The sequence below is a fragment of the Marmota marmota genome, unplaced genomic scaffold (genome assembly GCF_001458135.2).
Source record: "Marmota marmota marmota unplaced genomic scaffold, marMar, whole genome shotgun sequence".
Classification (NCBI taxonomy): domain Eukaryota; kingdom Metazoa; phylum Chordata; class Mammalia; order Rodentia; family Sciuridae; genus Marmota; species Marmota marmota.
Genome location: NW_026000005.1, coordinates 41,785,935 through 41,794,226, shown reverse-complemented (window position 1 = coordinate 41,794,226; position 8,292 = coordinate 41,785,935). Strand labels below are relative to the sequence as shown.

The 8,292-nt window shown below is 38.8% G+C and overlaps 1 protein-coding gene across 1 annotated transcript in view; it reads right to left on the bottom strand.

The window, feature by feature from the left end:
• Nyap2 (neuronal tyrosine-phosphorylated phosphoinositide-3-kinase adaptor 2) overlaps positions 1–8,292 on the bottom strand; it is a 245,637-nt gene that overhangs the window by 72,173 nt on the left and 165,172 nt on the right. The gene's annotated exons all lie outside the window — the stretch shown is intronic.

Sequence of the window (8,292 nt, the reverse complement as noted above, 5' to 3'; positions counted from 1 at the left end):
ATGTGATTCTGCAATCTGTATTTGGGGTAAAATTGGGAGTTCATAACCAACTTGAATCTAATGTATGAAATATGATATGTCAAGAGCTTTATAATGTTTTGAACAACCAATAAAAAAAAAAGAAAAAGCTGTAAGAAAATCATAAATGGAGTATTGACCATTTTTATTTGGGATAAATCTGGTTTATACACAGGCACACACAAAAGAACCACTTTGTAACCAAATATGTTTTCTAATTAAAATAAAAAACTTCAAAACAGCTATTGAAAAGAAACATTAGACAATCAGATTAGGAAATATGTAATAAAGACATATTGTAAACTCAAAGAAATCTATTCAGGGGACATAACTGTACATATTCATGTATTTCAGTACATATATTGATTTTAGTAACATGAACTTCATGAAACAAGATCCATCCTACATATTATGGTAAAGTTTCCTGTGGAATTTATGCTTCTCAGTGTTCACAGTTACAGCCCTGCTTGTGGCACACAGTGCCAAATACATAGAATGTGCTCCTCATGTTCTGTTCCTTGAATGAGCAACTGAGCAAATGTTGACTCCTGCTCTAAAATCAGGCTCTTACATTGAAATCTGATCAGAAACCAAGTTCATGTTGTGAAAATGTGATTGCATTGCATTTCTTTTTCAGGCTGTGTATTTTGCAGATCATTGTCTTAAAGTTCTTACAGTATTTAAACCAAAAAAGACTGGAAGGATAAGAGATCAGGGACTCAGTGTTTCCATGACCAAATATTCTCTCCAAGTACAAACTTCATGCAGCTAACTCTAATGTTCCTTCTCACAGTTTTCTTATTCCCTGATTCTTTATGATATCTCCAGTAAACATCCCTCTCTTTCCCAATTGGTCCCCATCCTCTCTCTGCAATGGACCCTGGGCCAACTAGAACAACTTGGTTCTCCTGGCTTGGATGGCTTTCCTCACCAGAGCTGCCCCTAGCAGATACTGGTCTCAGCAGTATCTCCTAGTCACTCTTCCTTATCAACATCCACTCCCGAATCAGTGAGGATCTTATAGGTCACCACACCTAAAGACCCCTTTCAAGTCCATGACAAGTAAAATACAACACTGCAGGGCTTTTACATATGCTGCCTGGGGTGGGGAGCAGGGTAACACGTTAACACGAACAGCGCCACATAGCTCCAACCGTGCTCATTTTCTAGATCAAAAGGCCATGATCTTCAGAGCCAGACAACTTGGTTTCACATTTCTGCCACACCATTTATTTGCTACTTAACCTCCATCAAGGCTCCTGAACCTCAGTTTCCACCTCTGTAAGTGAAGATACCAACAACTGCTGTTCCTGTGAAGATTAAAAGAGATAATGCCTTACAGTTCCTTACATAGCAGTGCTAGTAGTCATTTCATTGTTTCCTAAGGAACCAGCCGAAACTAACTTATCCCCATGTGGGGAGTGTCCACTGCAGCATAGCGGCCCTCAAGACCCACACAGGAAACAGAAATGTACAAGGCTTTTTCATGCTCCTTGCTCCCACATCACTGGTTCAGGTGTGGTCCTCAGCTTTCCTCCTTCCTGTTATGGCCTTCCTGCCTCACTCCTGTCACGGACTTCTTCAGCAACTTTTGAGTAACATTGCTCCCAAGTTCCCCAAGGCCTTCAGAATCAGGATCCAAAGTTTCTACCATTTTTTTGACAACCTTCTACATTTTTTCTCATCACAAATATTAAAAATGTGTTTGATGAGTTGCTCTCTGTTTATGTTCCTTCAGCCTGATACACTTCTACTTCCAAAATAAAATAAGTAGCTAATTAGCCCAGTCTTATCCTTAGGGAATACTCAGCTCAGGGGCTATCAAGCCAGGAAGTTTCCCTTACCTTCTCTCCCTACTTTGAGCTCAAGGTGAGGGTAAAGGGTTAGTATTAGGCTCGGGATGGCCTAATCCTGCTTCCGAAAATGATCTTGAAGCTTGTCATCTTGCTGTGCTTTATCTGTGGCAATTACAATAAAAGTGTACTGTTGTCCCCTCCTGTCAGTCCTGATATGTTGGTGTAATGTCATCTTCCTATTTATTGTCAGCCCTGATTTGTTGGTCTGCACCTACACAGGTGGACTACTAGGTGGCACAGGGGTCTTTAAACAATGTGACAAAAATAATATAAGAGGGCTGGGGATATAGCTCAATTGGCAGAGTGCTTGCCTCACATGCACAAGGCCCTAGGTTCAATCCCCAGCACCACAAAGAAATAAAAATAAAAAATAATATAACAGACTTGTGGCTTATTTGAGTCAAAGTGACACACTGGAGTTTGGTGCTCACCTTTCTTATGTGGCAACTGTATATGTAGAATCTGGGCATACTCATGAGGTATCAAAACAGTCTCCATGTCTGTAGGCCAAATAAAATGATACTACAGTGAAACCTATAATTGCTGCTCAACCCCATGCCTTCCATGACACAGTTCAGAGAGGCCACACCTGTGCTCCCGAGGTACATATCAATGCATCACTTCCTACTTGTGGCTGTTGATTTATTATATATGTCTTATCCTCCACCTGACCATAAGCTTCTTTCAGGTACTCAATAGCTGAGTCTTCAGTGAGAAACAAAAGATGAACAAATACAGGCGTGGTTCAGCCAGGAGGGTTAGCTTATTAGCTTTCACTCCTTGCTCTAAACACAGCCAAGGCTCATACTATCTCACCAGTGTCTCCTAGCACATGGGTCATGCAAGCATGGATCAATACCCTTCAATAATTCATGAATGGGAATTCCTGACTGTAGTCAAAATTATCTTTGTGTTAAATCATAAGTATTTCTAATTGGTTTGCTAATGGTAGATCAGATTTTTAAAAATTTCCTGGAAGAATGAGCATCATTTGAAATTTTGACCAGACACATGAATTCCTTAGGGAACCATAGATTCCATTTTCCTTTCCCCTCCAATATTTAAAAGGGTTAATTTGCCATTAAATTTAGTTGTTTCCATGAGCATGAGGTGATTCAGCTACTGCAGATAAGAGACTTCATGTTTGTTGTTATTCTTGAAATTCCCAATCTTATATAAGGATCCCTTGGTTGCAAAGCATGAGCTTTTACTGTGTCTGACAATGCAGGACCCAAAGCTCATGATGCTGATGAACACTGGAACTTCCTGCAGACATAAAGAATGCTTCAGAACTGACCCTCATGTTGGCAGAATCAGCAGAAGCAAAGTCACCCCATTCTGTATCAACCACTGAATAATGAAAATAATGGAAGGTGGTTAGGGTAGATTCATTAAGCAGAAAAGACAACATGTTCAAAGTGCTCAGAGAGAACAAAGTTGCATCATCAAATGAGTTATTAAATTGAGACATCGAATTTTTAGAATTGAAAGGGACTTTTCAGAAATCACCTATTGCAGTAGCTTGCTCAAAGCCAGGCATTCATGCTCATAATTATTGAAGTGTTCCTCCTGCCTTTGCGGGACAGCCCCAGGGAGTGAGAGTTCTTGCCTCATGGGAGACTCTGGCTCAGTCTTGAGCATCTCTAATTACTAGAAAGTGCTTACAGAGAGCCAAAGTCGGCTTCCTTCCCACTACTGTCTCTAGGTTTTGGCACTTGTCTCAGTCTGTTCGTGCTGCTAAACAAGAGACCTGAGTTGGGTCATTTAAGTTTCCAACACATGAACTTTAAGGGACACATGCACACCAAAGCAGTATTCCCGTTTCCATAGCAACTCAGAAAAGTCTGTCTGTTCTTAAATAAACACCCTGGAGAATCCAGAGTGCAATAGTCCAGTGCCCCATGGTCCCATCTTCAGAATACAAATCTAGGACTCTCACTGTCCAGGGCATCCTGACCTGGCATTTAATTGCAAGTCATCATGACTTTAAAACTGTGCTGTGTGGAGCTGATCAGAGCCTTTCAGGCAGAGACAGTTCACCTGTGAGTCCAGGCAAGCCCCAGGGCCCTCTGGTTTCACTTCTGTCACGCCATCCCCAGAGCCTGGAGGCGAAAGAGGGCAAGAGCTCCAATTCTCCTCAACCAAAGGGCTGTCAGGGACAGGGCAATTTTTTATATTTTATTATTCCTTCTGTCTTGTGTGAACTCTGTCATCTGGGGTCAGTTTTGTCAGTTCCTACATCTAAGAGATGGCTTCCCTTCAAATGGAGAGAGAGAGAAAGATTTTAAATAGTCAGAAAGAAACTCTAGATTGGGCCAAGAGACCAAGTAGGGTAAAACCCTGGTACACAGGATAAGGCACACGGAAGTAGGATTGACTCTGCGACGAATTCTAATCCTTCTGCAGGAGTAAAAGCAATTCAAACCTGTTACACAACTTGCCCAATGTCACAGTATGGCAATTAGCAAAGAACTCACGAAGAAATGATTCCCTGACCATGGATCCATGGGTACCTCTCCCCACAACACCTTGAAACTTACATACTGGCTTATACTTAGTAATTTCTTTTATTTTTATGGTTGTGATTAAAAATAATTTGAAATTTTATTTATTTCTCCAATAAATTCTGCTTGCCATTCCAAAATAGAATTTTAAAATTTCTCATTGAAACATGCAGATAATCAGACCATTCAATTTCAACCAAAGTGGGTGAGAACTGTAAATATATTTCCACAAAATCATTTCTACCTAAAATGCCTGCACTGAAGTCGTCAGGTAACACTTAGGTGTTAAAAGATTTTAGTAACACTTTCATCTAGAAATTCTAATATTTCAGGGCAAAGGCAATTTGTTTGGAGAACACAACCCATACTTTTGTTTGTGCCTATATTGTGAAAGCCAGGAGGACCTGTGGGCAGAGACTAGCCATATGCACCAAACCCTTTTTGCACCTTTTCCTGGGGACCATATTAGTCCATCTTCCCATCTTCCCTGTATGGACAGGGGGAAAGAGCCACATAACTGAGACCTGGCATTGGAATGTGATATATACTACTTCAAGGTCTGAAAATCAAACTTCTCACAAACTGCTCATCTTTTTGCTTTTCCTGATGGTGAAAATTCATTGAGCTCCTAGGAGCTGGCAGAGACTCCAGATGGAAACTTCCCTATAACAGTGGGAAGAATAGCTCATTTTTGACTGAATCAACTATTTGGGATATGCCTGTGACATGACCCAAAGATAAGTCATATTATATCATGACACTGAGTTTGGGTAGTTGTTTGCTGTGGCAGTTGAACCACTCTAATACAGACGTTAGTCAATATTATTTCTTATTTTCCCTTCTTTAAATAGCAGTCTAAATATAAGATACTTGAGTTTCTAATGAAGAAAATATTTTTATTGGAATACTGACAGAAAAATTAAAGGGTGAAGAAATTAGTTAGCTTGCAAAATACGGTTCAAAATTTCACATGCAATGCTTTTCTCTTAGCTCTAGTGATAAGAAAACTTCTTTACAAAACTGATATTCTTTACTGAGCATTTAATAACTATTTTAAATACATAATTTCAATTAATAAATACTGCATGTATTTATTGGTAGTTGAAATGAAAAGCTATGACAGATTATTTTTTTCCTAGTAGAGAAGTCAAGAAATCTTAATCAGTGATTTGAAGAAGGCCTCTGGAATGGTCACTCATAGAACTTGTATATTTTATTTATATTAATTTGAATGAGGAGGTTTTTTCCAATATTAGAAAAAATGTCTGTGAAATAATTAAATAGTATCTTTTTTTTCATTTTGCAGTGCTGAGGATCAAAATACAATTCTTTTAAAGTATTCAGAAAAAAATACATATTTTTAAACATAAAAACAATATAGACATAAATATATATAAACAAAAAATAAAAATACTTCCAAAGAAATGCACAAACTGTAAACCATTCTGGAATGGGGGTCAATATTAAAAACCTGGGGATTTGAGGAGGCAACCCTTACTGAGCTCTGACTTTCCAAATAAAATTATAAATTTGAAACAATTTCTAAAGATTCTCCTAAATCTAAAATTTTATACCTCTGATACACAAAGTTTGAAGATAAAAAGCAAAATAGTTCATGAGGCTTCAACATTATTATTCTGTTCTAAAAAAAATTCAACTTTAGATTATTCAAGGTAACTCTATGTCATATATTTTAATCCTTCCTACTATTCATCCCATCAAATCAAATCACAGTGAACTATAAAATAAATGAAGAAACTGTTCTCTTCAGAAACATTAGAGATGTATTTAGGATCATTGGCAAATCTAAGATCCAACTTTTCCCCTGTCATCTGATTAGAAGACCTAAACTAAATAGAAGCCCTGGTTAAAAGAAAAAAATACAGATAATGCTCAATGTTTCTTGCTGTATGTAAAGAGGGAGGCTGGTGTTTCCTAGTTCCTGTTGGTGAGTCAGGAAAGCCAGAGCTTAACACTCTCTCATGAAGCAGCAGCACTGCTATCAGAGCTGCCAGGTCCTAAGTGCCTACCACAGGCCAGGGATTACACTAGTCTCTAAACATTTGCTCCTTTCGGATCTGTCAGGAAGGTGTGATGACCTTTACTGTTATGGAAAACTGAGGATTCTGTTGATTAATAAGCTCAGCAAGGCAAATTCGGGATCCTGTTGATTAAGAAAACTCATGGTATGGACAATGTCGGAGTCCCCCAAATTAGTATGTTGAAGCCCTAACCCCAATATGATGGCACTGTACACTCCAAAGTGGAATCTCTGAGAGGTAATTAGGCTTGAATAAGGTCCTAAGGGAATCAGTGTCTTTACAATAAGAAGAAGCACTGGTGCTTTCTTTCTGCTACATGAGAGAACAAAAAGAAAATGGCTGTTAGCCAGCCAGGAAGAGAGCCCTCACCAGGAACTAAACCTCCCATCACCTTGATCTAGGACATTCCTCCTCCAGAACTATGAGAAACAAATATCTGTTGTTTAAGACACTCAGTCAAAGGTGTTATGTTATAGCATCCTAAGTTGACTAATACACTCACCAAAGAAAACTGAAGTTTACACAAATTCCCTAAAGCCAGACAAAGGTAGGTAATTAGAAAAAGCAGGATTTGCGCTCTGATCTCTGAACAAACAGCCTTACTGGCTTTATTTTGCTTTATCTTCTGTTTGGAATCTCTCCAGAAGGACTGCTAATCTTATTAAAAATGGCAATAGCAATTTTTTTAAAAGAAAACTTATAAGATTGTATAAGCAAGTAAATTAATATTATGAGATTTGGGAAGAATCAGCTGCAAGTGTACATGGTATAGAATATACACAACTCCTCTGCTGACACACTGTAATACACAGTTATAAAGAAGTTCACAGGAGTTTTCAGATGGGGACACACTGGATTACTATTCCTGCATAGCACTGTGCACTCCAAACCACAGTCACCAAGCAATACATGTTAGTAACACCAAAGTGAGTGAGAAAACAAAGAATATAAATCATCTAAGGCAAATTTTAGCTGTTTATTCTGCAATATTCTTTGGATTAACTTATTTTAAAAGAAGAGTATATCATTTTGCTTATGTTCAACCAATGGTAATGTACACATGCCTGAGTTGGATACATCTTTCTAGACATTTTGAAATGTCAGACACTATGACCTTGAGGAATAAGGCAGTGAACTAAAATGTCATGACCTCTGAATATGGCTCCTAATCCAAGTTAGGAAGAAAATAATTAGATGAACTAATACAGGATTTAGAGCTCTGATAAGATCTGCAAGCAGAGATGGTAGTTGAAATGAAAAGCTATGACAGATTATTTTTTTCCTAGTAGAGAAGTCAAGAAATCTTAATCAGTGACTTGAAGAAGGCAAATTGGAGAGTGAGGATGGGATAGATCAGTTTTGCTAGCAGAGGAAAATATTGTTCAACACATGGCAAGGTAGACAAGGGAAAGGCTGAAAAGCTGGAGTGGACAAAGGTGGAGAAAATAAACAGCAACTGAGGTGGAAGGGGAGCTGGTCAGTCCTGCAGGGCTTCTTCTTTTTTTTTTTTTTTTAAGAGAGAGTGGGAGAGAGAAAGAGAGAGAGAGAATTTTTTAATATTTATTTTTTAGTTCTCAGCAGACACAACAGCTTTGTTTGTATGTGGTGCTGAGGATTGAACCTGGGCCGCACGCATGCCAGGCAAGCGCACTACCGCTTGAGCCACCTCCCCAGCCCCCTTGCAGGGCTTCTTCCTGAAAGCATCTCACTGTTTATACTGAGCAAAGAAAAGGAACTCAATATTCTATGTATGGATCCAAAAAATACACATACAAGGGGCTGAGGATATAGCTCAGTTGGTAGAGCATTTGCCTCGCATGCACAAGGCCCTGGGTTGGTCCCTAGCACCAAAAAAAAAAAAAAAACCTTAAG